This window comes from Macaca nemestrina, chromosome 8 (genome assembly GCF_043159975.1).
Source record: "Macaca nemestrina isolate mMacNem1 chromosome 8, mMacNem.hap1, whole genome shotgun sequence".
In the NCBI taxonomy this organism is placed as follows: domain Eukaryota; kingdom Metazoa; phylum Chordata; class Mammalia; order Primates; family Cercopithecidae; genus Macaca; species Macaca nemestrina.
In genome coordinates, this window is record NC_092132.1 from 16,378,553 (window position 1) to 16,390,537 (window position 11,985).

General features: G+C 32.3%; 1 long non-coding RNA gene across 2 annotated transcripts in view; it reads left to right on the forward strand.

Annotated features, from left to right (window-relative positions):
• Window positions 1-11,397, forward strand: part of LOC105492802 (uncharacterized) — a 323,274-nt gene extending 311,877 nt beyond the window's left edge. For both annotated transcript variants that reach the window (XR_011606739.1, XR_011606738.1), the window contains exon 5: window positions 10,752-11,397. This is a non-coding gene — a long non-coding RNA (uncharacterized lncRNA). The remainder of the gene's footprint in view (window positions 1-10,751) is intronic.
• Window positions 11,398-11,985: the final 588 nt, after the last annotated feature.

The following is an 11,985-nucleotide window of genomic DNA, read 5'->3' on the forward strand; positions in this document are numbered from 1 at the left end:
AAGATCTTACTAAAATTAGGACTCACAGCCTCTTTAGCTGCTTTCTCCGGTGCTCACGCCCTCATCTTGGTATGCCGGATCCCACATCTGTGATGATGACATGAGGTGTCAGATAGAAAATGACTCCAAGGGAAAAAAAAAAAGAATATCCCTCTCTAAAGATTGAGAAAGGGGGAAGCCAGATCCAGACATCCTTACCAATAAACCCTTTCTAAGACTTTCAAGGTAGGCTATAAAGTGTTCTTCTAAGCATGGAACATCCATAGTCCATCTTTCTACAGGAGAAAGAAAGAGACAAGGAAATTACTCAAATTTTAACCAACAGATAAAAATAGTTTGTAATTATTCAGTATACAGATATGTATGTTTGAGTTAATTATATGTCTCAGTTTATGGCACATATTATTATTGGTTCATATAAGATTCCTTTAGGTTTTTATTAATTGCTTTTATTTTCTTTTATCTTTTTCTTTCCTGCCTCTATTTCCTGATCCCTCTTACAATTAATCTTTCTATTTATAGTTTTCTTTTGATGTAGTTTTACAAGTCTTTTTGTGTGTGTGTGTGTGTGTGTGAACTGCATTATCTATCTCATTTTGTATTTGGCTTTCTCTGACAAATCCTCTGTTTTTAAGAGCCATCCATTTGTCATGTGAACATATACTGTGCAGCTTTTCTAATGTTTTTATTGGAATACATATAATATAAAATATACTATCTTAATAATTTGTAAGTGTACAGTTCAGTGATAGTAAGTACATTTATATTCATGCAACACCATCATCGATCTTCAGAACTCTTTTAATTATACAAAACTGAAATTACATGCATGGAACAGTAATTGCCCATTCTCCTCTGAACCTAGTTCCTGGCAACCATCATTCTACTTTTTGTCTCCATGATTTTGAATACTGTAAATACCTCAAGTAAGTGAATTTATACAGTAATTATCTTTCTTGTGGGTAGTTTATTTTATTTAACAAAACATCTTAAAGATTCTCCGATGTTGTAGAATATATCAGAATTCCATTTCTTGATAAGGCTGAATATTATTCCATTGTATGCATATACTATATTTTGTTTGTCCATTCATCCATTGATGGACATGTGGGTTACTTCCACATTTCAGCAACTGTGAATAGTACTTCTATGAAGATGGGTGTACAAATATCTCTATGAGATACTGCTGTCAATCTTTTGATTATATTCCCAGAAGTAGAATTTTTGGATCATATATTAATTTTATTTTTAATTTTGAGGAACCACAATAGTGTGTTCCACAGTGGCCAGTGGCTATACCCTTTTACATTCCTACCAACAGTGCACAACGTTAAATTTCTCCACCAACATGTTATTTTCAAGAAAAACATTCTACTTTCTGTATATTTTTTTTTTCTAGATTACAGCCATCCTAATGGGTGTCATGGTTTTCCCATAGTTGTGATTTGCATTTCCCTAATAGTGATGTTGAGCATCTTTCCATGCTTATTGACCATTTGTGAATCTTCCTTGGAGAAATGTCTATCAGAGTGTTTTGCCCCTTTTAAAATCAGGTCGTTTATCTTCTCATTGTTTAATTTTAAAAGTTCTTTCTATATTTTGGATACTAATCACTTGTCTGATATATGATTTGCAAATATTTTATCCCATTCTGTGGGCTGCCTTTTTACTCTGCTGATAGTGTCTTCTGATACACTTTAAAATTTTTTTCATGAAGTTTAATTTGTCTAATTTTAGCTTTAGTGCTTTGGCCACTGGTGTCATATCCAATAAAGCATTGCCAAATATAATATTACAAAACTTTTGTCTTATTTTATTTTAGGAGATTTATACATTTAGGTCTTACATTTAGGTCATAGGTGCACTTTAAGTTAATTTTTATATATGTTGTTAGGAAAGGGTTTAATCTCAAATTTTGCATATAGATATCCAGTTTTCCCAGACCAGAGTCTTCCAGCTTTATTCCATTTTTTTTCAGGATTATCTTTCCTATCCAGGGTCTCTTTAAAATTCCATATTAATTTTAGAATGGGTATTTCCATTTCTGTAAATAATGTTTTTGGGATTTTGGTAGAGATTACATTAAGTCTATAGATTACTTTAAGTAATACTGTGGTTTAAATGTGTTACCCCAAATTCATATTTTGAAAACTTAATCTAAAATGTAACAGTGTTGGGAGATGGGGCATTTTAGGATATGAGGGCTTTGCCCTCATAAACGAAGTAACATTATAAAAGAGCTTGATGAAGTTTGTCCTTTTTACTCCTCAGTCTTCCCCATCTGAGGATGTAGCCAAAAGCCCTTCACCAGACACCAGAAACTGACTCTTTGATTTTGGACTTCCTAGCCTCCAGAACTCTGAGAAAATAGTTTTATATCTTTATAAAGTACCCAATCTGTGGTATGCTAATATGACAGCTCAAAATGGATTAAAGCAAACAGTATTGACATAATAATACTGTCTTCCCAGTCTATGAAGACAGTATGTCTTTCAATTTATTTATGTTTTCTTTCATTTATTTCAGATACATTTGGTACTTTTCATTATGCAAGTATTTTTACCTTCTTAATTGATTACTATTTTACTCTTTTGGATGTTATTACAAATATAATTTTAAAGTATTTTCTTGTGAGAGTGTTGATTGTTAGTTTATAGAAATGCGACTGATTTTTTTCATGTTGATTTTATATTTTACTACTTTGCTGAATTTTTTATTAATTCTAACTGGGGTTTTGTTTGTTTTATCTTTAGATTTTCTACATGTAAGATCATGTCATCTGTTAATAGAGATAATTTTATTTTTTCCTTTCCAATTTAAATGCCTTTTTTTATTATTATTATTTGTCAAATTGCTCTGAGTAGAACTTCTATTATTATGCTGAACAGAAGTGGTAAAAGCAAGCATTTTTGCCATGTTCCTTATCTTAGAGTAAAGGTTTCAGTTTTCAGCATTGAGTATGATATTTGCTGTGGGTTTTACATATATAGGTTTTTTTTTATATTTAGGTTATTTCCTTTTTTTTCTCAGTTTGTTTAGTGTTTCTCTCAAAAGATGGCTTGAATTTTGTCAAATGCTTTTTTCTGTATCAATGAAGATAGTCACATGTGGTTTTAAAAATTATATTAATGTGATATATTACATTTACCCATTTTTATATGTTAAACCATCTTTGCATTCCAGAAATAAATTCCAGTTGGTAATGGTATAAATCCTTTTAACATGGTTTGCTAGAACTTTGTTGAGATTTTTTGTATCAATGTTTATAAAGGTGATGAAGTTTTTTTTTCTTGTAGTATCTTTGTCTAGCTTTGGTATCAGGTTAACGGTCCTTCATAGAAAGAGTTGGTAACTGGTTTCCTTTTGGTTAGTTTTGTGTTTCCAAGAATTTGCCTATTATATCTATGTTATGCAATTTCTGTAGTCTTCTAGTATGCTCTTATAGTCCTTTTTATTTCTGTACAATTGGCAATCATGTTCCCACTTTCATTTCTTATTTTAGTAGATTGAGTCATTTTATTTTTAGTCCATCTAACTTAATAAAATTAAAAATGTTAATTTGGTTCAGTTTTTCAAGGAAGAATCTTTTGGTTTTATTGATTATTTTTAACTATTTTTCTATTCTCAATTTTATTTTATTTCTGCTGTAAACTTTATTTCTTGACTTCTGTTACCTTTGGGTTTGTTTCCTTTCTCTAGTTCATTAAATTATAAAGTTGTTTTTGATTTGAGTGCTTCTTATTTTATAATGTAAGCATATATAGCTATAAATTGCTTCATTTGCACAGCTTCCTCTGTGTCTGATAAGTTTTGGCATATTGTGTTTTTATTTTCATTTTTCTCCAATTTCTAGTTTCCCTTGTGATTTCTCATTTGATGCATTGGTTGTGTAAGACTTTATTGTTTAATTTCTGCAAATACATAATTTTTTAGTTTCTCTCCAGTTACTGATTTCTCACTTCATTCTGTTGTGGTCAGAGAATATACGTTGTATGACATCTACGTTTTTAGATATGGAGAGATTTAACTTGTGGCCTAACATATAGTCTGTCATGAAAATGTCCCAGGTACACTTGAGAAGAATGTATTTTCTGTTGCTGTTGGAAAACATGTTCTGTATGTGAGTTAGATCTGTTTGGCTTATTGCATTGTTCAAATTTTCCATTTCCTTACTTATCTTCTGTCTGGTGGCTCTATCTAATATTGAGTGTAGGGTACTAAAGTCTATAACTATCACTATAGTGTTGTTTATTTCTCCCTTCAATTCTGTAAATTTTTACTTCATATATTTTGATGGTCTGCTATTAGCTTTGTAAATGTATATAATTGTATGTTCTTGCTGTATTGAATCTTTTATTATTTATATAATGTTCTTTTTCTCTCGTAACTTTTTTAAAACTTAAAATCTATTTTGCTTGATGTTACTATAGCCACCTCTACTCTCTTTTTGATTACTATTTGCATGGAATATTATTTTCCATCCTTTCACTTTCAATCTATTTGTATCTTTGGATCTAATGTGAATTTCTTGTAGACAGTAAATAATTGGATAATTTTAGAAATCTATTTTGGCAATTTCTGTCTTTTGAATGGAGAATTTAGTCTATTTACAATTAAAGTAATTACTGATAAGGAGGGAATTACTTCTGTTATTTTGCTAATTGTTTTCTATATACCTTATAGCTTTTTGTCCCTCACTTCCTGCATTACTGTCTTCTTTTGTGCTTAGTTTTTTTTTTTTTTTGTAATTAAACTTTTAAATTCCTTTCTTGTTTCTTTTTGTGTAAAATCTTTACATATTTCTTTGTAGTTAATATGAGGATTATACTCAAATCCTAAAATTGTAATACCCTTAAGTTAAATTTATGCCAGCTAAACTTATATAATGCTGCCCTTTTTATAGTTTTTAGTACAAAACTCTACTCTTTTAAGAGTTTTGTCCTCATTTCTTTCTATTATTCATGCCACAAAACTTCATTGTTATACATCATGTGTCCAAAAACATAAACTATTAATTTTTAAAGGCAAACTAATCCTAAATAGTGTAGAAAGAGAAATATGCAATATTTAGCTTTTAGACTAGTTTCTTAATGTGTTAGTCTCTTTAATTATGCAGACAACAAACAAAAAAATGGTGCCACACATCATCATTATGATAATACTAGTTTTAATAATTGCCCATATATTTACATTGATTAAGATCATTATTTCTTCATATGACTTGGAGTTACTGTCTAGTTTTCTTTCATTTCAACATGCAAGACTCTCTTGAGCACTTCTTGGACAGCAAGTCCAGCAGTGATAAACTCCCTCAGCTTTTGTTTATTTGGGAATGTCCTTATTTCTCTCTCACTTTTGAAGGATCGTTTTGCTGGATATGTGATTCTTGGACAACAGGGGTCTCTTTTGTTCATTTTTTGTTTTTTGCTGGACTTCTAGTTTCTGACAAAAAAATCAACTGATGATCGTATTGAAGATCCTTTGTATGTGATGTGTTACTTCTCTCTTGCTGCTTTCAAAATTCTCTCTTTGGCCTTAGACAGCTTGATTATAATGTTTCTCAGTGTGATTCTCTTATAGTTCATCCTTTTTGGAGTGGGAGTTTATTGAGCTTCTTAGATGTTTATATTCATGTCTTTCATCAAATTAGAAAAGTTTTCAGACATTATTTCTTTAAATATTATCTCTGCCCCTTTTACCCTATCTTACCCTTCTGGCAATGCCATAACATCTATGTTGGTCTCCTTGAAGGTGTCCTACAGGTCATGTACGCTCTGATGCTCTGATCAGTTTTCTTCATCCATTTTTCTTTCTGTTTCTCAGACTTGACAATTTTTTGTCCTATCTTTGAAATAGTTTTTTTTTCTTGCTCAAATCTGTCTCTAAAATATTCCAGTGTATTTTCATTTTCATTTTTATTTTAATTTTTCAGTTCCAGAATTTTTGTGTGTGTGGCTTATGTTAGGTTTTTATATCTCTTTAGACATATTTTATTTGTTCATATATTTTATTATTGACTTTCTCTGTGTCATCCTTTGGCTCTTTGAGAATCTTTAAGGCTGTTGTCTTAAAGTCTTTTTCTAGTAGTTCTGTCATTAAGTCTTTTTTGGAGACAGTTTTTATTGATTTACTTTTTCTTTTGAATGGATCATACTTTCCTGTTTCAGTTTTTTTTATTAACCTTGAGATTTTTTTGGGTGCTGTTTTTTGTTTTGTTTCTTCATAGTTATAGACTGTCTCTGTGTGAAAGATCAGCCTAAGTTGTAAGCTTAATGTATTCTCAGGTCTTTTCTGAGCTTGTGCCTACCCCTGAGCATGCATGGTTACTTTCTAAATTTTCTTATATATGTAGTTGCTTTTGTATATTCTACTCTTCAATGTCTGACTCTCAAAAAAAAAAAAAAAAAAAGATGAAGAAAAAAATGAAATGAGGGGGATGGCATCAGTCCTTTAACTTCTCTGGAAATCACCTCAGTCAGAGCAGAAGAAGCTTGCAACAATGGGAAGGGGTATGAAAACAATGGTCACAGCCTCATTGTCTGGACTTCTGTGGTCAGAAGCAGCAATCAATATCAAATCACAGTCACCCAGTACTTAAAGACTAGGGTTATTTTGGCCCACTCCTTCCCCTTTAAGCTATCAGCAAGCTGCTCCAGGGGATTGGAGGGATCTGCCTACCATGGGATTGAGGGATGGGGAGTGGGTAGCTGCTAATGTGCTAATAGCTGAAATCGGCTGAAATGAACAGCAATTTACGAAGCAAGGCTTCCTCTGGAAGTTTTAAGCCTTCAATAGACTTCAAAGTCCCAAAGTAGTTACTTTAGACATATTCTGCCATTGTAATTGTTGTCTAGGTAAGGAGACAGATTCCTGCTGCTTTCTACTCTGCTACATTTCCAAAATATTCCTTTATGATTTGATTTTTATTGCTGAAAAAGTCTCCATATTGTATGTCCAACGTATATTACCTATTCACTCTCCAAGTGATGGATACCCAGGAGGCTTCTAACTCTGTCAACACAAATGAACTGCAGTGAGTAGCTTCAAGCAAAATTACTTATAGAACTATGTGGAATGTATATCTCAAAGAGAAATTTTAGGGTTATTAGAATGTATAAATCCATTAGTCAGCAGTATATTAAGTCTCTTTTATCTGAACATCTGTCCATGTCTGGTGTTAGCTATCTTTCTAATTTCTGCCCTTTTCACTTATAACCATAATTGTATAAATTGAAAGAAATCATTTGCTAAATAAAACTGATCATGCATTCAAAATAATAAATGTTGATCAAGTACAATGATCAGAGACTCCATTAGTAAAATTCACCACAAGTTAGCTAAATTTATAAAGATTAAAGAAGAAAAATCAATTGATACATTTAATTTTGAAAAAGAACATAATAAGCTTCAGCACCATTAGTGGTTAAACAAATAATAACAACAAAAACAAATAGGAAATCAATGGAAATGTCCTCAACTTGATGAGCATTACATAATGAAACAAACTAATAAGCAAATAAAACAACTGATTGGCAAACTTTGGCCACAAATCTTCTAGTATCATTAGCAAGACATGAATGCATCTCTCATCAGCAATAATATTTGAAGCAAGGAAATGAAAAAAATAGGTATTAATATGTAAGTAAAGATATAATCCTTAAAGACGATTTTTTTCTACCTTTTAAAAAGTAATGAAATCAATAGATAAACTGTTAGAGTTTATAAGAGTTCAACAATGATTCCTGATACAGTATCACTCTTGAGAAATCAACGTTCTTTCTTTACATGAGAAATGAGCAACTAAAAATGTTTGAAAATAAAATATTACATAATGTAGCATCATAGTAAGGTCCCTAGGAATTAAACTAACCAGAATCACTAGATTCCTATGGGCAAAACATTAAAACTCCAAACAGGACATAAAAGGTAATCTGAATAAGTGGAAAAGTTTCCATGCTTTTAGACTGGATAACATTTTAAAGATATTGATTCTCTCCAGATTAAGATACAAATTTGATGCAAGCTCAATAAAAATTATAATTATATGGTTTTAACACACTTAGTAAACCTATTCTAGAACTTTAAGTTGACTAAAAATAGCTAAATTAACTTTAAAAATAGTAAAAAGGGGAAGCTTGCCTCTACCAGGTATCAAGACATATAGTAAGACTGTAGTAATATAAATAGTGTTTTATTGGTGTAAAAACAGGCAAATTGACTAATTTGATAATAAGTAGTTCTGGAACAGGCTCATTAGCATATGACATCTAAATATATGATAAAGTTGGCACAAGAAATTAATGGGAAAAGGACAAATTATTTAGTAGATGGCATGAGCACTATTGGTTCATTTTCATGTGAAAAATGAATCCAGATCTTTATCTAACACCACGTATAAAAAATTGAAATCTGGAAGGATTAACATCATAAATGTAAAAAACAAAGCTATAAATTTAACTGGAGCTTTGCCCTGTGTTTAAAATAAAAAAAGGAATTAATATCTAGAACAGAAATCAATCTTCTGCTGATTCAAAAGAACATTTTCTCCCCCAAATACACCAGGCTTAAGATACAAACAGGAGGTATAGAAAAGAAAACTAAAGCAAATACGTGCATAACAAGATGATCAAAATTATTCATAAACAGAGATGTACAAATTAAAACACAAACAGATAGTACTGTGCACTTACAGAGTAGCTAACTGTATCTTTCTAGACCATATAATTCCTCCCCCTTTTAGAGGTACAGAGGTCTCTGTATTAAAGTCCACCATTTATAAATCTCATTTTAAGAAGAGCTCAAAGAGAGCTTTATAAGATATTTATTATAAAATCATTCCCCTTTAAAAATAAGCTCTCTCCCAGAAAATAGTTATTAAAGGCCTGAGTAGAAGGACCTGGGTATAATCATTAGAGTCAGTAACAAGTGTTATTACTCTGGTCATCACAGTGATACAAAAGAAACTGTGCTATTTAGCTGTGTGTTATGCAAGAATAAGTTATCGTTTGGTTTGTTAAACGACATCATGTCTTCTTTATTTCTAGCACTGCACTTACCTCCATGAGCTGTGACCATTGAAGATTTGTGTTATAAGAAATAGTAAAACAAGTTTGATAATTGAAACCATTCCATTCAATTATTTAATTAGTATTCATCGACTCATTATCATATCTTTGTTCTTCATATTGTCTATAGTCAAAATGGACAAGAAGAATAGTCTTCTTCTTTGTCTTACTGGAGTTTTTAAATGCTCCCATTCTTTTCATAGATTTCATGAGTTCAGGGCTGCTTTGAGATTTACTTTCATACTCTCCAAAGCATTACTTGCAATGTGTATTCTATAAGATTCTTCTTTACAGGTTGACCACAAATAGTACATAATTGTGGTGGATAATTTTATGTGCCATCTTGACCACGCTAAAAGATGCTCAGATAGCTGGTAAAACATTATTTCTGGGTGTGTCCAGGAGGGTGTTTCCAGAAGAAATTAGCATTTGAATGAGTATCTGAGAGAGAAGATCCACCCTCACCAATGTGGAAAGGCATCAACCAATCCATTAAGGAGCTAAGCAGAACAAAAAGGTGAAGGAAGGGTAAATTTTCTTTCTCTTTTCTTGAACTGGAATATCTATCTTCTCCCGCCCTCAGACATTGGAGCTCCCAGTTCTCAGGCCTTCAGAGCATTCCAGTTTTTAAAATAAATTCATTGATACACACACTCACTCACACACACACACACACACACATCCTATTGATTCTGTTTTTCTGGAGAGCCCTGACTAATATGAAAATCAATATTCTTCTTTACAAGTTATTCACCGACAATACAGGACTGTTCAATAAAAGAATTTGACCTCATTTCAACAATCTCATTATCACTTATAGGATATTTTGTCACTCACACATACAACGAAAACGAAATCTAACCTTGGCATTGCAAAACACATAAATTTAAAAATACTCTTTAGCAATTTGTGTAGGAGGTTTGTAAAGAATATTGGGAAGAATAACATCAAGCCTTTGTTTAGCTGTCAATCAAGGGAACAATGAATGTGAATGCTGGCCAGTCTATTGTTCTCCTTCACAGGTCGACAGTCTTTCAGTGAATATCACAAAAGGAATGCACAGGTGATTAAACACCAAGTTTCGCACACATATGATTCTGAATTCTTCTGGTGTGATTATTTCCCCAGAAGCCTCATAAAACAGTTTTGAATCACCTCTTCCACTAGCCAGGTGAAAGTTCCTCCAGTTGAAAATACTAACTCCTGTCCCTTCAGCTAACTGATTGAGTACCCAGATGACTCTACTTGGATAAGGAAGCCAAGATATTATTGTACACATCACTTTCAATGGGGCAGACACCTTGGAAAGTGTCACTGCGGCTTACTTTTAGAGAAATGGGTAGAACTTGGCCAATTAGCAAAGGGAAAGGCAAATGCAAGCTGCAGAGGTCGAGGGAGATAAGTCTAAAGGGTCTGGCAAGAGGAGGTGTTCCAATAGAAATTGGGTCACAGATGATGTGACAGTTGTGCAAGAATGTAACAAACCATATAGTGGTTGGTTGTACAAATTGAAACAATCAGTGGACTCTTGTATGCATTTAGTCTGCTTAGTTCAATAATGTATACAGTTGACCCTTGAATAACATGGATTTGAACTGTGCTGGTACATTTAGATGTGGATTTTCTTCTGCCTCTGCCACCCCTGAAACAACAAGACCAACACCTCCTCTTCTCCCTCCTTTGCAGCCTACTCACTGTGAAGACAATGAGGACAAAAACCTTCATGATGATCCACTCCCACTTCATGAACGGGAAATATGTTTTATCTCTTCCTTATGATTTTTTAAAAAGCATTTTCTTTTCTCTTGCATATTTGATTATAAGAGTGCAGTACATATTATATATATAACATACAAAACGTGTGTTAATCTGCTCTGTGTTAGCCAACTATGTTATTATTGTAAGACTTTTTATGATTTCCTATGTAACATTTTCTTTTTTCTAGCTTACTTTATTATAGGAATACAGTATACAGTAGATACAGCATGCAAAATCAGTGTTAATCAACAGTTTATGTTATTGGAAAGGCTTCAGGTCAACAGTAGGCTATTTGTAATTAAGTTTTCTAGTTAAAGTTGTATGTGGATTTTCACTTGCTTGGAGGGTCAGCACCCCTAAACTCTGTTTTGTTCAAGGTCAACTGTACAATTTTTCAGTCTTGGCCCACTGGCAAATGGACAGAAACATTTGCAAATTTTGCAACTACAAGGAAAAGTACAATTTGGGGGCAATAAAAAGTTAAAATTTCTTTTGGACATTGAAAGAAACTTCAAAGAAAGATGATGCAAGACTATCAATAAAAATAAGTTTTAAAAATCATGTCAAAGATGATTCCTTTTATTGCTCTTAGAACACTATAATGTATAGAATAAACTCAGTTTTAAATATATTTGGAAATGTTTTTGGGTTTTATGTCATGTCAATGTCTACATAGAAAAATGTCCTTTTTGTTGTTTAAGTTAAACTTTAAGTGTAAAGAGCTGAGCTAGTCATCTTAGGAACACTGACATAATCTATCCCTGCAGGTAACAGTGGAGTTTAATTCACGTTTTCCCCCAGTTCTTTGGTGTCCAGTCCCATTTGCTAGTCCACAGATAACCAATGTAAAGCACTCAATATATGCCCTTAAATATTATTAATAGTATGTTCTTATAAGATAACAACTTTTATTTATTGTATGTGTGTTTTAATTCACACAAATTATGTTATGTTGTAACCCACCTCTTTTTCTAACGTAGTACTTTTGGTGTGATCTACCCGTGTAGCTATGAACATCTAGTTTGTGTTCCTTACTGATGCCCACAGTGCCTGAGTGAACATTCATCACTTATTTATTTCCTCAAATATTAGCTTTGGTTGGCTTCAGTTCCTTGACACCAAAAATAACACTGAAAAACAGGCTTGTATGTGATCCCTTACA